This window comes from Macrobrachium nipponense, chromosome 47 (assembly GCF_015104395.2).
Source record: "Macrobrachium nipponense isolate FS-2020 chromosome 47, ASM1510439v2, whole genome shotgun sequence".
NCBI lineage: Eukaryota > Metazoa > Arthropoda > Malacostraca > Decapoda > Palaemonidae > Macrobrachium > Macrobrachium nipponense.
Genome location: NC_087222.1, coordinates 19,673,829 through 19,694,079, shown reverse-complemented (window position 1 = coordinate 19,694,079; position 20,251 = coordinate 19,673,829).

Genomic DNA, 20,251 nt, shown 5'->3' with positions numbered 1-20,251 from the left:
CACGACAGTTAAGATGCAATTCCTAAATGCATGGCGGGAAAGGAGCACGTCTTATAGTAAGGAAGGACGTTATGAATTTTCATTAATAAATATAATTTGCTATCACTAGTACGAGATCAATTATCTATGTAGAGATTTGGAGCCAAGGACTCCGTAGCCATTCAATAATTTGCAGATTACGGCCTAAAGTTAACTGTAAGTTAACTTTATCCACGTATAAGATGTGTCATCCCTGCGATGATGGACTCGATTTATGCAGTAAACGAAAGCTGCCAGTGTAAGAATGTTATTTGTTTGTGATATTGAGTAAATGGGTCTCGTATTGTGCAGAATTTTCGTCCAGTCGTGGACTTAGTGCTTTACAAGCACGTGATGTCAAAGACCCTATGTGCTACCACATAAAAAAAGCCATGAGAGTTTTCAGGTTCCTTGTATTAAATTAGTGAGAGTAGTAAGAAACTGCGTGTACTGTGGAATTCTGCTAGGAACTTTAGTTTCGGTGTATTGGTAATGTATTTAAATGTTTATTTTTCGTAATAAAACTGTTTTGTTGACCAAATTTTATTGAATCTCACCCTGATAGTTTTAGAGTGCGCGCCTCCCTCAAGGCCTTGTCACCGGCCCAGAACATCCAGGCACGAATCATGAAAAAAAAAATAAAAGTCGAAGAAAATTCCCGACATTTGGTCCTTCGAACCGGATGACAAGTGCGCTCTAGAGCTTGAAGGGAAATTTCAATAAAGTATGGTCTATAGGTAGCCCTGATAGGACACAGTCAGCTCCCACCAATCTGCCACAGTGTTCAGATAACCAGATTGAGATCTATAGAAGGCCAGGAGGTCTTGTCAGTCAATTTTTAGATAGTAGTCTATCATTCTGGCATGAGTTGGTCGTGTTATATATAGGAGGAAACGACCTAGCAATCGATCACCCAAAACCGTTTGGGATAATTTACGTACGCTTATTGAACGCTTGAGGAAATTTGTGAAATAATTGCTATCTGGCGACGCAGAGATCAGAGAGTATCTCCCTGATAATCGTTTTGGCTATAAATTCCATTGAATATGTCAAAAAAGTAAAGAACTTTAATGCGAAAATCTCCAAAATACTGCTACAAAAGAAGTCGGTACGGAGTCTGACACTTGCCTATGAACTCTCGTGCCTACCGCGAAGGCAAACAAAGGGACTGAGTCCATTCCTCAATCATTTGATGAGATTAATCAGGAGAGAGAGAAGACAGACAAAATAACTAGGCTCAGCTTGTTCCAATGTGCAATTAGCCCCGCGTGGCACTAACCTCCTTGCACACCCCGTCTTCTTCCTAACGTAAGAAAAATCCTCATTTCCTATTTGCATAAAACCCCCCCCCCCCCCCCAAGAAGTAGAGTAAATAATACAAAATGGCAGTGGCTATGATTGTTCACATCGAGGCTTCGCTGAGACTCACCGCAGACTTACTCGCCGAATCACAGCGTGCGTTAGTAGAAACGTATTCTGAGAGCGTGTACCAAAATTTGGTCATGCAGTTGAGACAAGAAGAGGGTCAGCTTCGAGAGCTGTACAAACATCAAGTCGTAAAGTTAGAAATTCTAACTTAGATGACAGAATCAGGCAAACCTTAGCAGAAGCTGTGCGAGCTTCTACCCTTTTGTTGAATCGAATCGATAATAAAACTGAAAGTCACTCAGACAGGGAATGTTTCCCTCCCAAAATTGAAACCGCTGCCTCTCCCCACTTTTGAAGGGAAAGTGCAGGAGTATGCTTCTTACAGAGAATTGTTCACAATCCACGTGGATCGAAGGGCAGATTTGGACGACGTGTCCAAATTTACTTACTTGTTAGGGACTCTGGGCAGGGATCCGCTTAGGATCGTTAAATCCCTAAGTGTAACCGCCGCGAATTACTAGGTAGCGTTAGATCTCTTGGATAGGCAATATGGTAATGTACACCAAAACGCTCGTGATCTTGCATCGAAAACTTGCCAACATATTCGTACCCTCATTGAACCCCGTAGAGCTGAAGAGTTCAGGTTTGAGTTAACAGTGATCATTGAGCAAATCAAGAGGCTCAGTACTAGTGATATAGGCCATGGCATGGTCATTAGCCTTATCAATCAGAAGTTGTCAGAAGGTAAGCTCTATCGAAAGGTGGTCGAACACCTCAGAAAATGCGACTATAGTTTAGAAGAATTTTTTGAAGCTATAGACTTCATAATTCGCATGTTGGAAGATGACGCGTTACAGCGAGGCGAGAAATTAGAATCTGATAAGAAAAAACAATGTCAGCGTTAGACCCAAAACTAAACCTATGCAGAATAATTCTTGTCCCTTTTGCAATGAACGGCACCCGCCTCACGGATGCCGCCGAGTAAGTGACATGGCTGCCAGACGCCGCATTCTACTAAGGAAGGGCAGTGTTTTAATTGCCTTCAGTCAGGGCACCGTAGTGATAGATGCACTAACCCCAATTCATGATAAAAGTTGTGGAAATAATCATAATACATCCATTTGTGATAATGGCAGCTTTAGAAAAGCACATTCGTTCCCTCCCATTCGTCCCGAAGTAATCCCAGTTTAGTAGTAACAGTCAAGCTACAACCTCCCGCCCGCCCTGTAGTAAATGCGACGACCAGCAGCACGATAGAAACCCCCATCCATCCCCCCCAAAGAGAAAGTAGAATCACGACCATGTAAGAGCGCTAAGTAGCCCAAACATCTAGTGTAGATCTTCCCTGTATGATTTTGCCAACGGCCATCCGAGATCCATCACAAGCAGGGGAGTAAATGGGTTCACTTGTTTTTTGGACACTGGGAGTCAACGAAGTTTTATCTCCGCAAAAACTGCAAAGCAGTTAGGCCTGCCAGTGGTAGGCAAAGTGGCATTGAACATTGCTCCCTTTGGTTCAGCAGAAATCAGTGCCAGTATGACGGAGTGAGTTGCCGGGTAGAGATGGGTAATAGAATTGTTCGAATGAAACTAGTTGTTCACGAGAACGTAGAGTAGACGTCCCGATTCATAACGCAGGTTATGTAAGAGTAAGACAACACCTAGTAGGGAAGGGAGTCACGTTAGCAGATCCTGACAGTAAGAGCGATAAGTTACGGAACGTGCACATTCTTGTGGGTGCAGACTATTTGTAATTTTTTATTTCATTATTGGAGTAGAAAAGATCGATGGGATAAGTCTTTTTCTGACCCATAATGGCATGTCGCCATATGGTGAGAGTGCCACAGTGGCTATTAGAAGGTCACAAGATAGATCATGTGAGAACACTCAGGGTATGTAGGGTCGCGAGCGAACCAATTGCATTTGATGTTGATGAATGGTGGCGTTTAGATACCTTAGGCATCGCCCCATCCGAGCAGTACACTGTCCGCGAAGCGGAAGCCATGCAAAAGGTTTCGCAGAGTGTAACGAAGAAGCCTGAAGGATATATGGTTAGCTTGCCTTTCCGTTCAGAAGGTAGGCCAGAAACAAACTTTAGAAATGCTGTAGCACAGCTGGATTCGCTGCAAACCAAATTTCAGAAAAAGGACAAGGAATACTATAATCATATCAATATCAGGGAGTGATTGACAAATACCTGGAGGCAGGATTTATATATGAAGTAAAAGATCCAAAAATAGAAGGATACTACATGCCGCATTTCGGCATTAAAAAAGATAGCCGCACGACCCCCCTTAGAATCGTATTCAATGCCTCATCCAAAGCTAAGAATAATAAATCCTTAAATGAATGCCTGTTACCTGGGCCTAATTTAGTAGATTGGCCTATAATTTGCTTCTAAGTTTCGAATGAATAAGTACGCCATGCTTGCGACATAAGCAAAGCGTTTCATAGAGTACTATTAGATCCCCGTGATGCCAAATATACAAGATTCCTGTGGCGAGAGGTAGCAGGTCGAGCGCTGACCTTCGCTTTCAGAGTCGTGGTGTTCAGCATCACGGCTAGTCCCTTTTTGTTACAAACAAGTATGAGTCATCATTTTAGTTTAGAAGGAAGACCTGAATTAAGCAAGTCATTTTATGTTGATAACTATGTCAGTACCTTTGAAAGTTTGGATGAGAATGAAAAGGAACAAGAATCTGTCCACGCAATTTTGGATAGGGCCAGAATGCCGTTAGTAAGGGTGGGCAACAAACAATCAGAGAGAGAGTGGAAAGAACCTGTGAATGTGAGCGTGCTCGGGCTGAGATGGGCTTGAGACGTCGACCGTCTGTGTGTGAAAGAGAGTGAGAGGATTCGTGAATTGGGTTGGGGGAGGGATGGTACCTACAAGCATAGGGTACTATCTTTGCTAGTATCAATTTACGATCCGCTAGGTCTAGTCAGTCCTTTATTTGTTAGGGGAAAGCTGTTTCTCCAACAACTTTGGGAACAAGAGATTGGATGGGATGACGTGTTATGTAAGGAAAAGGCTAAAGAAGCGCGAGAACTGCTAGTAGAGTTGAAATCAGTCGGTGATTTAACATTTCCTAGAGCGGCAGGAATCAGAAGATCCGAACTCCATATATTCACCGATGCCAGTAATAGGGCATACGGTGCTGTAGCGTATGTCAGAGATAAAGAGTAATGTAAGATTATTCAACAGCAAAATGAGAATCACTCAGAAAGGGATGCTTAAAATCACCATCCCTAAATTAGAACTTTTAGCTTTGCTGCTAGGTTGTAGGCTAGCGAAAATGATTAAAGGGCTAATAGAGCCACAAGAGATTAGTATCTGGTCAGATAGCAAAGTTGCATTAGCCTGGGTGGCATCCCCGGATGCCAAGGACAACAAAAATATCTTTATATCTAACCGTGTGGCGGAAGTTTGTTTTTCTTCTCCTCTTTTCTCCGCCAGATTTGTGATTTCAGATTGAAGTATGTGCCCAGCAAACAGAATAATCCTGCTGATGTCTTGTCTAGGGGCGCAACAATCCAGCAATTGCAGCAGAACCCTCTTTGGCGCCAGGGTCCAGAGTTTCTTGGGAATCCCATGAGAGCCTGTTCCTTTCAAAGAGGAAGATCTAACAAATATCAGAACCGTGGTAGCGGCGGTGCAGGAACTGAGGGAAGAAACAAGGTCTATTCCCCCAGGAGGGATATGGGAACTACTACTCAGGGAGGTTGAGTTCCGAATTTTGATTAGAGTAACCAGATTAGTGTTAAAGTTTGCAAAAGTGAAAAGGGATCCTTTTCGAGTTCTTGTCTTATTAGAACAAAGATTCTATTTACCTACTGTGTATGCATATTTGGAGGGTGAGGTCAGACCCCCTCGTGAGATATTGAATTTTGTGAGGCAATTAAGTTTAATAATAGTAGACAAATTGATTTGCACTAGGGGACGAGTGTCCCAAATTGAAGAGATGAAACATTTGATTCTTTTGCCTGCTAAGGGACACTTAGTCAGAGCATACTTAAAGTATTTGCATTGTTTGCACCTCCATTGTAATGTCAATACACTAATGGCGATTTTCGACAGAAATGCTGGACGCCGGGCCCTGAGGTCTATTGCCTAAGCAAGTTGTACGGAAGTGTCCAGAATGCGTGCTAGCCTTCCAACCACTGATGAGAAACCCCCCCACCACCCCCCCACCACCCCCCTACCGGAAGGAAGGATCACCCTTGCAGAAACCATTTGCCGCAGTCGGCGTGGACCACACCGCAGCCATATAAAACCAAACAGAAACGCGACCAGGCTATATCCTCATCGTGACATGCATAGCCACCAGGGCTGTGTATTTAGATTTCTGCCCCTCCTTGGTTGCGGAGGAATTTGTTCTAGCTCTTCGAAGATTCGGTGCTACGCATGGAGCCCGGACCATAATCACTTCTGATAACCACCAAACGTTCAAGACGGCCAGCAACCTCCTTCAGGGACTTTATGAAGAGGATGAAGTCCAGCAGTTCCTGAGGAGGACTGGCATAGAATGGCGATTTCAAACCCCCCGTGCGCCGTGGAAAGGCGGTTTTTTCGAACATCTGATTGGTGTCACAAAACGTGCCCTTCAGATTGCCCTCGGGAGAAAGTATCTCCCGGAGGCCCACGTATTAACTCTAGTGAAAGAGGCGGAGGCGGTAGTGAATAATAGGCCGTTGATGTATAGCGGTGACAAGTGCGAGGAGGAGGTCCTCACCCCTCTCATTTAGTGCGAAGTGGTCACTTTAATTAATCTTAAATGGCACCGATTTTGCCAGATGAAGACCATTTAATACTACCTTCACCTCCCGGATGGGCTACGAGATCGATATCTTAAACTAACAGGCACTTTGACAAAGCTTCCGGGAGAGGTGGAGGAAGGAGTCCCTGATGCCCTAAGAGCCCAACCGATTGTCAGTCTGGGAACCCACCAAGCTGCACCCCTCGGAGACATCGTAGTTAGTAAGCAAGGAAATCAAAAGCGGGCAACGTGGCCCCTTGGACGCGTTGTGGAGACGTACCCGGACGACGATGGCGTCGTGCGTTCGGCCAAGGTATTGTTCGAAGATGTTGAGTCCCTGCGTGCTGTCAGCCACTTGGTCCCCCTGGAACTTGCCCCCTCAGATGACGATGATGGCGTTGGAGACGAACGGCGTGACGATGTTGATGGTGCGACGGAGGAGATGGTGCGTGACGACGACGGCAACGAAGAGGTCCGAGACGAGGGAGCGTACAGCCCAGCAGTAGGTGTTCCAGGAAATGTTGTGACGTCTGGGGACGACCAAGGGATGGCACTGGCTGCAACATCCGAACAACCAGCCACAAAGGTCTTGAGTGACAAAGAAGACGCTGACGATATTGGTAACGATTCGAGCGATACCAATATGGTAAGTGAGAGTGCTGAAGTGAATGATATTGAAGTATCGAGTGGGTAGTGACGTTGACGTTTCAAGGTTAGGCGGACAAAGACGTTCTGCACGCCCTTTGAGAAAGGCTGCTGCTAAGCAGCGTGAGTTAATGAGCGCTTAATGGAAAGCGACTATATCTAAGTTATAGCTAGAAACAGTGAAAGAAAACAGGAAGGTCCCTTATTCTGGTAGGCAGGGAGGGTGGACCCAAGTAAGTGTAGGTGAGTTGAATCCTCAGAGGTGGGAAGTGCGTCGGGTTAGCGTAAGGGAGTGGGACCCTCTCTTGTGAAAACAAGTCGAGCGTTGTGCAGAGGTAGCCCCCACCCTCAAAGTAAATTACAAAAAACTGTATATGAGTCAAGAGTACTTCTTATAGAGAAGTGAAAGAGTTTTGAGGGCATGTGTCCCGTGGAAGAGTACATACTGAATCATTGTAATCTGTTTCCTTATAGGCGGATGGCCTGTCGATCTGAATATGCTTGTTGATTATTGAAGATGAAGAGCTTAATATAGAAGTTTCTCTTGCATGTTGTATTGCATTTTGAGGCAGAGTGCCTAAAGTCTATGCTTGTTGCATACAAAGTTGTACATACATTACTGTTTTCCTTCCTTTTTCATGCCATTGATCGAGTAAAGGCCAGAGTGCCTTATGAGCGTATGTTTGTTTCCTTGATTGTGATTTTCCATTTATGCCTTTGATCTTATTGCAGGTCCATTGCCTATTGAGTTTCTGTGCTGATTCATGTCTACTTATGTGTATGGGTCATTTATGTATATATCTGCCATTGATGTTTTATTGTATGTGACATTGATTACCCTGGGTGTAATGTTGATGTATAATTTCTTTGACATGCCATGTTTTTTTGTGTACTCTGTTAGAGTCGCTGTGAAGCGCTACGCAGCGAACCTGACTGAGTAGTGTAGGGGACTGGTTACTCCCCCCCCCCGAGCTCAGTCTTTCCTGAATTTGTCCAACATTTCAACGCCCCCATACTTCGGGTGTGGAGTATGTCGTGAATTTCGAACTGATCATTCGAAATACCCCGCCATTTAACTTCACAAGTGTTGCGTTAAATTTGGGTAAGACTGAGGGATCTCGCGGGCGATTCATTGAACAGAAAGCTGTCCAATACACGACAGTTAAGATGCAATTCCTAATGCATGGCGGGGAAGGAGCGCGTCTTATAGTAAGGAAGACGTTATGAATTATCATTTAATAAATATAATTTGCTAATCACTAGTACGAGATCAATTATCTATGTAGAGATTTGGAGCCAAGGACTCGGTAGCCATTCAAGAATTTGCAGATTACGGCCTTCAGCCAGAACTTTGAGTCAATTCCTTGATCTTAAATGATAACGTAACTGTCATATTTCACATTCAGGAGTAAAATAGATTAAGTGATTTCCGTATGTCTAAATAAACGATGATTCCCGCCTGAATTACAAGGATTCTGTAGTTCACGCGGAAAGCGTAAGTTTCTTTTGAAGAAGGGCGAAGCGATGCTTCATTCCTGCCCAGACCCTGAACCGTGTAAGTACCGTGAAATTTGTGTGTCTCTCAATTCTCCGACTCCCAGCTATCGCCATGCTAGGTCGAATTCCGTCGTAACTGTAAGTTAACTTTATCCACGTATAGATGTGTCATCCCTGCGATGAGGGACTCGATTTATGCAGCAAACGAAAGCTGCCAGTGTAAGAATGTTTATTTGTTCGTGATATTGAGTAAATGGGTCTCGTATTGTGCAGAATTTTCGTCCAGTCGTGGACTTAGTGCTTTACAAGCACGTGATGTCAAAGACCCTATGTGCTACCACATAAAAAGCCATGAGAGTTTTCAGATTCCTTGTATTAAATTAGTGAGAGTAGTAAGAAACTGCGTGTACTGTGGAATTCTGCTAGGAACTTTAGTTTTGTGTATTGTTAATGTATTTAAATGTTTATTTTTCGTAATAAAACTGTTTTTATTGACCAAATTTTATTGATTCTCACCCTAATAGTTTTAGAGTGCACGCCTCCTCAAGGCCTTATCATCGGCCCAGAACATCCGGGCACGAATCATAAAAAAAAGATAATAAAAGTCGAAGAAATTCCCGACAACGTTAATTGATTATTTTTATTTCGGTTCGTACTTTTAATTTTTTCAAGGGTTTGTTTGGCTGGCTACAGGGTTATGGGGTGTCCCTACAGGGTGCCAGGGCTGCCATTCCCCTTAACTTTTCTCCTCCACTAAAATTCCAGAAAAATAATCATTGGGTACTACGCTCTATGCCTCCTTCGATGATTGCATTTAGAGCATAAATTTCCATAAGCTAACGTATTCCATCTTGAAGATAGTGGTCTGTATATGCAAGAGTTTTACAAAACTGATAGCCCGTCAGTAAGAATTAACAAATCAATCATTCAAAGCCTTCGAGTTTTCTGTAACTTTCCACAAGTTATAAAGATTAAATTATTCTCTCCTAGGGCTGTTGATCATGAAGTCAGAATATCCTCTATAGTAATATCATATAGTAAAGAAAACAGTAATAAATATGCCAGGAATGTTTAAAATGATAGTGAAACTGATAAGGATCACGGGATTACCAAGTGCAAATGTATTTTTATCTTTTTCTACAGGGAGAAATTGGGTGTAATTCTTATACAAATTAATGGAAATTACATCTGTTTATGATATATATCATTCCATTTTAATTATTCATACTCCCAGGGCTGCCTCTCGATTTCCTATCTTATCCTGGAATTTTAAGATTGGTAATTCTGAGTAACAAATATCAATTTATTTCAACCTCGATTTTCGAATTCACACGATTTGAGCAAACTCGAGACAAAATTTGAACAGAAACAATTAATTTTATTGAATATATCTCCAAAATAGCAAAATTTCGATAAAACACATTTAAAGGGTTCATGATGTTTGATACTTATAGTCCTTGATGCGTCATGAATCCCAACTTTGGAGACTTTTAAACGAGAGAATTTTCAGCCTTTTCTACGTCACTTGCTCGCTTTTGGATCGAAAATATTAAAGTATTCCTTGTGGGAATCAGTTAACTTCTTTAATTCATTCATTTTCGGAATTAATAGTTCGTCATTTGCCCTTGATTGAGTGTTGAACCCCTTGATAATGTTGGCAAGCCTGCTTCCTCTCGTTATAAGGAGCAGCCATTGATTGTCACCAAAACGAAGAACTTCGTCGCTTACTTCAAAACATTTTACGTTTCTCAAAACGTCCCCTTATTAAGGTTAGGTTTTAGAGGTATAGAAACTTCGTTTATCATAGTTATCATATATATATATATATATATATATATATATATATATATATATATATATATATATATATTGATAAAGGTTTATTTGCGGTCTTGCTAAAACAACATATAATAGTTTCGTCCTCAAAAGACCACACTTCATCCGAAGACTGCCATAGCACTTAATAGATGTCTTTGGTGTAAAATCTTGTTAAAATATTACATAACAAAGAATACGATCTTATATTTAGTATTCCTAGCACGTAATGCCCTTTATTTAATACTGCTAGCAAGCAGAAACCTTCTTTGTATTACTAGTAATGCCTTTCGTCAGGTAATGGTATAATTATCTTTTATCTTGAATGTGATTTTATTTGATTTATGAAAATTTAGGTGTGAGGCAGCCGAGATTAGTTGAGGTAGTAAAATTGTCTTCATAGAAAATGGTATTTTAGGATATTTGGATACCTAGAAAATTAGCTCTTTCTCTCTCTCTCTCTCTCTCTCTCTCTCTCATCTCTCTCTCTCTCTCGTCTCTCTCCTCTCTCTCTCTCTCTCTATCTCTCTCTCAGTTATAGCAATCATTTTCGCCTTATTTCGAAGTGAAAAAGGAACAGATGCTTCCAGAATCCACTACAGGAATCAACACTCTTATGCCGATTGGACATATTAAACGTCGAGTCAAAATGTCTCCCGTATCCGATTGGACGTATTGACGTCAACTCAAAAAACAAAGTTTTTTTTTAAATTCGCGGAAAATACTTATAGGTCTACCAGCCAAAAACTTTTGAATCACGCGCCTGGGGGATGCTGGGAGTTCACGGATCAAGGCGTTGTTTTGTTTACAATCGTTACGCAGACGCGCAAGCGCGAATTTCTTTCTTATCGCACTAAAAAGTATCAGTGATACATCTCAAAAATTATTTCGTCACTTTGACATACTTTTTGCACCATTTTAAATTATTCGTTACATGAAGTATTATATATGAAAATGTGCGCAATTTCATGTAAAATACAACAACAAAATATTCATGATTGTAGCTTTTATCAGTTTGGAAATATTTTCATATAAATAACGATAAGTGTAAAAATTTCAACCTTCGGTCAACTTTGACTCTACCGAAATGGTCAAAAACGCAATTGTAAGCTAAAACCCTTATATTCTAGTAATATTCAATCATATACCTTCATTTTGCAACAAATTGGACGTCTCTAGCACAATATTTCGATTTATGGTGAATTTATGAAAAAACTTTTTCCTTATGTCCGCGCGGTAACTCTTCCGATAAATTTTTTCGTGCGATTGTCGTAATGTTTGCACCATTTTAAATTTGCCGTTACATAAAGTTTTTTATATGGAAATGTGCGCAATTCCATGCACAATACAACTAAAAACAACCCATGGTTGTAGCTTTTATCAATTTTGAAATATTGTCATATAAATAACGATAAGTGCCAAAATTTCAACCATCGGTCAACTTTGACTCTACCGAAATGGTTGAAAAACGCAATTGTAAGCTAAAACTTTTATATTCTAGTAATATTCACTCATTTACCTTCATTTTGCAACGAATTGGAAGTCTCTAGCACAATATTTCGATTTATGGTGAATTTATGAAAAAAAAAAATACCGTAATATTTTCCTTACGTCCGCGCGGTAACTCTGCCGAAAAAAATCAAAAATTTTTTCGAGGGATTGTCGTAATGTTTGCACCATTTAAAATTAGCCGTTACAGAAGGTTTTATATATGAAAATGTGCGCAATTTCATGTAGAATACAACTAAAAATTATTGAAGGTTGTAGCTTTTTTCTTTTTCGAAATATTTGCATATAAATCACGATAAATAGTAAAAAAAACCACGTTCGCTCAATTTTGACTCTACCGAAATAGTTGAAAAACGCAATTGTAAGCTAAAACTCTTACAATCTAGTAATATACAGTCATTTATCTTAATTTTGAAACAAATTCGAAGTGTCTAGCACAATATTTAGATTTATGGTGAATTAAAAAAATCTCTCCCTCCGCCCACCGATTCGCGGCCGCAAATCTCCGAAATGCGTACGTTGCATTCTCCTAATATTTGCTCCGTTCATATTAGGCATTTATAGAGTTTCAGATATGTAATTGTGCACAAATTCATGAATACAAAAAAATATATTTTGAAGGTTGTAGCTTTTCTCATTTTCGCAATATTTGCATATAAAACAATATATATAATAATTTCGACATTCGGTCAACTTTAACTCGTCAGAAATGGTCGAAAACTGCAATTCTAAGCTAAAACTCTTACAGTATCGTAATATTCAATCATTTGTCTTCATTTTGAGACAAATTGGAAGTCTCTAGAACAATATTTAGATTTAGGGTGAATTTCTGAAAAAAAAAAAAAACAAAAAAAAAAAAAAAACATTTTTACGTCCGCAAGCGTTACGAATTCATGCATCATTTTGGGATAGTATTTTTTCTGTGTTGCTTTGATCGTTTTACAATGTGTTATATATCAAAATTATCGCAATTTAGTGTACAATACAACGAAAAAAAGTTACTTGTTAGCTTTAACGGTTTTTCGCACAGCTCGATTTGAATACGATTATGTATGAATTTTTTGTTTTTTTTTTCGCTACCATATATCGCTTATTATATATGATAATGATATTTTTCTCATTTCTGATGGTTGCATACTAAACTTCAGGCAATGACAAAAAAGGAGCCAAAAATGAACTCTTAATCTTTAAAACTAAGCGTGCTGTGATTTTTTGAAAAAATTATTTTTTCCGCTTCCGTACTCACTCCAAACCCGCCTCGGCATACGGGAGACGTTTTGATTTTTAGGGCTTAGGCGTAAGAGGGTTAAGGAACAATCATTCTACAGCAATTATAAGCCAAATAGAGCCGTTATAAAGAAGAGGCGAAAATAGCAGAGACATAGGACTACTACTACTTCAATTTATGTGCTTGAAGCATAGAGGGTATTTGCCTGAAGTTGCGATCTCTTTACCAGTATTTTTCCACGATAAAGAACTCCACCTCAAGGCCTTAGCTTTCCCTCCACTCTCACCCAGTGATGGCAGAAATGCGATGGTTCTAACTTTCACAAAATGTTTTGGGCGAATTTATTATTTCACTCATTTTTCTGCACTGAAAACCATATCATTAAAGTTGTGCCTTTTTATTTATTAATTTGTTGCATTTGTCGCATAATGGAAAAGTTGAAATTAAACTGTAAAACTCACCAATTGGCCGGGCTATGAAAGCCGATGCACGCACATGATCTCACCCTAGGAACAAGAGCCCGTGCCAGCACAAGGCTGGCTTAATATCTTCAACAACAACGATCTCTCTCTCTTTACTAGAGTCCGCAAATCTAGCAGGACGTGGTAGTAAGTAGGGTCTGAGGACTGCCAAACCTAATATCAGTTTCCACCATGCGAACGTAACTGTGATAACCATTGAATGTATTATTCCAGTTAGGACTTTTGTTTAAAACAAAATTTGTATCAGTGATCTCATGTAAATAATTGTGTAGCAATGAGAGTAGGTTTATTTTTATAAAAGAATTATAAACTTATCACCATAGTTCTTTTGCCCTTCTGTAGGGGCTGGGAACTTAACGTTTTTCGTAAATCTATTTTCCCCTAACCCCAAATCCGTCCCTAACTAGTCGTCGAAGAAAATTCGCGTCAGTACTTATCATCATTTATCTTAAATAAATTATCTATATTTTTTATTATTTCTCCGATTATTACTTTTCCCTTTTCATCATTTAGGTTTGAATCAAAACATCAAATTCAACAAGAATCATGAACGAGAAGTCCTTAGGAGACGACGCCCAAAACGTAAACAAATAACCATTACCTGCATCCATTATTTGGCCTAATAATTACGTTTAAATTATACAGTTCATTAGCAAATTATCTAAATTTTTAGTTGTATTACCAACGATTGCTTACAATTGTCCACCAATTGACTCATTAGAATGAATGAAAATAAGTGAAACCACTTCTAAACCAGAACTACAAACAAAAACACTATCAAATAGAAGACGCCCAAAATGTCAACAAACCGACGCCGTTGACGGTCTCAGTAGTGTAGCTTCTAGTAAAACGTCTTTTATCTTTTATGATACTAATTGCCGTCATCATAATCGTGACAATAAGTGTAGTTGATCAATTATAAATGTGATGTCTTCGGCTTAGAGCACCCAATCAATCACTCAATCATTAAGTAAGTATGGGATGGACGTCCTTTGCTTCGGTGAGTTTCAGATGTTTATAGGTTGTATCAATAACTTCTAGTCATGTTAGGACTCCTAGTTTACCGTATAGACCTTATCCTTCTATGGGGTCTTAACCTAAGAGTGTCTAAATGAAATGAATTGCTGTATTTTATGATGATATCTCAATGATTTGCTCGAAGGCTATGTTAAGTTTAGGCTAGGGTAAAACACCGCATGGCCTGGATCAACTCAACGGCGATCATAACATGCCACCCTCTGAAAAAGTACTTATAACGCGTCCTTACACCGGAGATGGGCATCAGTCGCGACTTGTGGGTGAGAAACGGAGCTAAAGACCTCTACTCTCCTTTCGAAGTAAATATTTTCTCCAAAGTTAGAAATTAAGGCCGAATTTAAAGCATTAAACAGAGGGTAGTGAAAAGGGTATCCACGGCAGTGCAAATCTCACCAAAACGCTTTCGAAATATTTACTTACTCTTCATTTTTTTAAAAGATTGACCCCATCTCGATGTTTACGGAGTCGCTTGTGTCAACAAACTTCCCATTTCCTGTGATAAATCCGCACACCACTTGTACCCACAGACGCTGGGGCACTTTCATCACAACAATCGGAACACAGAAACTTACCACAACGTTTTTAAGTAAACAACTGTTTTGGTAGAAGAAGACGACGAAGCCCGCACTAGATCATTTTTTAAAAAAATAGTAAAACATCAATATTTTACATATTTATGATGATTAAAATGTAAAATATTCGTTATTGAAAAAGTAACTCGATTCTGACTCAAATTTAAGTATTTATTTTTAGGAATTAGAACGTTCTTTTAAGTCCTGTATTATGACGTCACAACATCTTGACTTTCGTACCTAATGTAAATAATTGCTATATATACTCAACTGTCTTGCAGAACAGTTTATCAGTTATTCATGCAGATTGTTATCAGCTATTCATGTAATTGTTATAATCGTAATGCGCATATATATCTATTATTTACTTTTTGGATATATGAAGATGTTTTACTGCTGGATTACCGCCGTAGTGTGACGCAATCGCTTTTGGTCCCTGGGCCTCTGTTTTTGCACCAATAAGAAATTATGGGGGTGAATTTGCAATGACCAGAAGTCGTTAAAAAGAAAGAAAGTTAGCATTGAGGGGCATATGTTTTGAATGAGAAAAATACAAATTTATACAATAGCTAGCTTGTAAAAAGCACTTGATTACAAAAACTTGATTAAACACTAAGCAGCATACCTACTATGGGTTTCAGAGACAGTGCAAGCACGTTTTTTGGCAATATTTCTGTAACGAACACTCGTATCAGAACGAGATTTTGCTAGTGCATTACACCCAGTAATTTATAAGGGTATCGTGAATCACTAATCGTAAAGAATAACGGCACTTGTCCTTGTACCAAGAGACAAAAACTTCATTATCCAGAAATGGATATGAACACGCGTAAAAAGCTCCACCTACCCTCTCCCCCCCCTCCACCGCCACCCCTTTCCTTCTTCCTTCCTTCGCCTTCCTTTCTCTCTCTCTCTCTCTCTCTCTCTCTGTTGCCATTCGGTATGTGTTCACTCTCCAAACTGGGTATAAGACTATACACAAAACGTGGAAATTGGTGAAATTAGGCTATGTATTGGAAGTATATATACATAAATATTAAAGCAATTTTATCATTATTGCATTACTATGACAACTAGAATTCATGGAAACAGTTTATAATAATGCATCGGTGTATGTGTGAAGCTCCACTAATGTGGCAACGATGATTTTGCCATTCTTAGCATGCAAACATTGAAGGTTACATTTATTTCTGGCATACAGTTATTAAAAAAAATCAAAATACTAATATAGACTTAAATCAATGAAAAGTGCTAGTAAAAAAAAACACTTTATAATCCACTTATCCGTAGTCTGTTCCTCTATGGTTTTTGGCAGCCAGATGTACAACAAGGTTAGAAACATTGGATTGTATCTACTTTAGAAATATCTGTAATTTTTCTGGGTAATTTGGTTGCAAAAAAGGGATAATAGGCATGAATTAAATTAACCTTTTTAAATAACAAAGTAAAGTTGAACTAAATAACGAGCAAAGTAAACAATTTAGGTAATAAAACTTTGCAGTGTCGTCGTCTGCTGTTCGTAACTGTGTGGCACGCGCGCTAAGGAACCAGGAACAGCAACTTGGTTAAAGTGCAATGTGGAGTGAATTGAGACCAAAATGTGTATAATAACAATCAAATAAGCACTGTGGAGTTTCAGTTGTGATGGCAGTAAGGATAACAACCACCGATTACAAGGTAAAAATTAATTCAGTTCAAACCATGACTCCGGGAATAACAAGTTTCATACTTTCACTAATATAGGCAACAAAATGTTGTTTTATTGTGCTGATTACAACTGCAATCTTGAGTAAGATCAATAAACGTTACATATATACGCTAACATTGTTCAAATGAGTTCTGGGAAGGCTGGGAAAGATGGTTTCCATCTGTGAATAGACCCGTCCATCCACATGATAGCTGCCATATTGGATTTCAAAACTGCCTTGAAAACATATTTTACGAAGAGCGTCACATGCTTATTTTAGTTCGTATGGGGCTTTCATATATCACATTATGTTGACAATACTTCAATCTTTTGAATGGTATGCTTAGAGTTGTAATTGTATTCTTGTTTCGCCAATTAAATATCGAGTGAATAAGACTCGTCCAGCATGATGATGGTGGATCGTCTGTGATTTTTTACCCTATATCCTAAGTTTCTGTAGGATCTCATTACTGTAGGCTACAGGATGCCTGTGTATCCTGGCCTTCTTAATCCTGAGAGTGTCTGGTTCAGTGATACTGTATGATTTTTTAATGATTTCACGGAAGGTTTAGGTACGGCAATTTAATCTGTAACCCTATAGCCTAGGCTAGCTGGTTAAGTATATCTTAGTTTACCAGACCAATGAGCTGATTAACAATTCTCCTAGGGCTGGCCCGAAGGATTAAATATTTTTACGAGGCTAGGAACCAACGGGACCTACAGCTTATTGTGGGATCCGAACCACACTATATCGAGAAATGAATTTCTATTACCATAAATAAATTCCTCAGATTCCGCGTTGGCCGAGCTGAGATTCGAACTTTAGACCACCAAATTGTCAGCCGAGCGCAAAAACCACTCGTCCAGCGAGGAACTTATAGCCTAGGCTAGGCTATAGCCCTATGTCCTAGGTTACTTTTTCAATTGGAGGATTTATGCTACAAAATGACTGGTGCAAAATGTGTCTTTCACCTGTTTTTGTCATTTCTTTTTACAGATATTCTCCTTCCAAAAAACCCATCGATTGTTGGAAAAATGGCGTCTCGAATGTAGCCTAACCTACAATGGGGTAATCAGTAATGTCTTTACATATATGGTAGCCTAGCCTACACTACACAGTGTAATCTAAACATATGTGGTATATTTCTCTACGTTCAATGCAGATTCACTTATGATAATTCAGTGCAAAGAGAAATTGAATAACACCAACAAGAGTTTGCCTAGCATATACTATGGTATATCGTATACATATACAGTAGCCCAGTCTACAGTATACTATATACTACAAATACAGTAAAGTAATTATTAGTTTCAGCTAATTCTGGAGGGTCATTACATACTGATCATATGATGATTCAGTATAAAAAGAAATTGAATGTGAAAAGAGAATCTGATCATATGATGATTTAGTATGAAAAGAAAATTAAACTAAACGCAAACCAGATTCAGTTCGAACAGTGTCATAATTGAACAGTGTAAGGCTGCTGATGGCTACATATAGTTATAAAATACAAATGTAAGGCATATGTATCTTTTACTTGAATCTTTTTCAAAGATATATATTACTTCACTGTATCCAATAATATTGTATGTATTCTCTTAGTACTGTATTATAAAATACTAATATATATAGTGGTCATTGTTTTGGTTTAAAAATCAGTTGATGGCAAATACGAGTTTATTTCACTGTACTTAACTCAATTCTGAATGAATTTTTTCTTTCTTCTAGTTAGCATTAATGAATATCTAGATACTTTACTCACATGGAACAAGGTAATTTTTTGTTATACGATGTGTTTTTGTCGAAATGTGAGTTGAATACGTCTTGTTGTGAACTAAGTTATTTTTTTTTATAAATTGTGTTGGGGGCATGTTTATTGTGTAAAAAATTTGATTCTGTTCACTATTTTCACTTGATTTCATTGTGATTAGAATTTATGTACCTTATATTCTATCGGCGTGAGAACAACATTAAAATGTGTTTGTTCTGATACGAATACAAACCCTCGGTCCTTTACAATAGGAAGGTAACTAGCGGCAGCTGGAACGGTCGTAAGCTTCAAACAAGGGAGTTCGGTAGTTAACTGCCTGTCCGACAGTGCGCGCGCTGCTCGACTGGGAGGTGAAGAACCACTTTTGCTTTCAGCCGCGTTGATGGAGGACGTGTTCTTCATCGCTCTCTGCCCGCTTCTTCGTCGTATGCTTTTGTTGTGTTTCTCATCTTGGTTTGTTTGTGTAGTGAAAGTTTACTGTAAGTACGTGTGACTTACTGTATTACATTTAATTAATATGGAATCTCGTGAATTGGAGCTGTCCCCGCGCACCCCCATCAGCCGCAGAGTTTGCCCTGGTGTGGAGGGCCGTAAGTGCGGGGTCTTTCGCTCCTTTCCTGAGGTCGATCCCCATGTGTATTGTGCTCGGTGCCGGGGGCGTGAATGCTCTCGGGCCGAGCCCTGTAATGTTTGTGTTAATTGGTCAGAGGAGCAGTGGGTGCTGTACGAGGGTAGGAGGAAGAAATGTAAGCCTGCCAAGGAGTCGTCGGAAAGCTCTCCAGCGACTCCCTTGGTCACAGACACGTCGTCTTCCTTCCTGCCCCCGGCTTAGCTCCCGCGTATGGCTCCTTTCCCTTCGGAGGGGTTTCTCGGTCCTTCTCTTCGCCCGATCTGTCGAGCGTAGAGGAGGGGGCGAGATACCCAGACGTACAACTGTATTCGGGGTCTTCTGTTCGCCCGAGGTGGGGCTCACCCCCCCCCCCTTCCCCCCGTGCGAGGGGGAACCCCTCCTACTAACCCGACTGTGAGCATCCAGGGCCTGCTTCATCATGTGGTGGGTGCTGTTCCGGTCACCCATGGAGCGGTGACCACTACCACCACCACTGTCTCGACCCCATGGTACGCCGCCCCTCCTCACCTGGTCTACACTCCACATGTGATGTCAGTGACTCCTACGGCCGCTGTGCAGGACCCGATCGCTGCCGTGCCGAGGAGGGGCATTCCTCCCCCTCCAGGGTTCATCGCCCTGCCAGCCCCTGACTTTCGGTGCCCGAAGAGCTTGCCCCTGGACCTGCCGCCGGTACCCAGGATGTCGCTGACTGCTGCCCCATCTCCTGCCGTACCTGACTTGCCTGCCGTACCTGCCGCTCCTGCTGTTCCTGCCCTGCCGACTTTGTTCCAGCCCGTGGTGTTGCTGCCCCAGTCGCAGGTCCTTCCTGACAGGTGCAGCTTGGTCGTGTTGCTTCGGCAATAGCCCCGGCTCCATCCTTGATGGAGGACCTGACGTCTGTCCTGAGGGAGCTGACGAAAAAGAAGAAGAGGAAGGTGTCGTCGTCGTCTTCGTCGTCTTCTTCGTTGTCGCCTGCTGCCGCCTCTTCCCCTTCGACTTCCAAGGCTTCCAAGCCGAAGAAGAAGAAGAAGGCTGCCTCCTCCCCCCGTAAGAAGTCTCCCTCGGAAACTTCTAAGGGCCCGTCTCACTCTGGTGGGACGGGGGGTTCTTCCGCTGGTCCTCCTGCTCCTTCGGGAGCGGGACCCGTCTCTCCTTCCGTAAGGAAGAAGAAGACTGGGACCAGAGGGGTACTGGCTAACACTGGTACTTCCTCGCCTGGTGCTAGAGGTCCTACCTCTACACCAGGTTCCGGC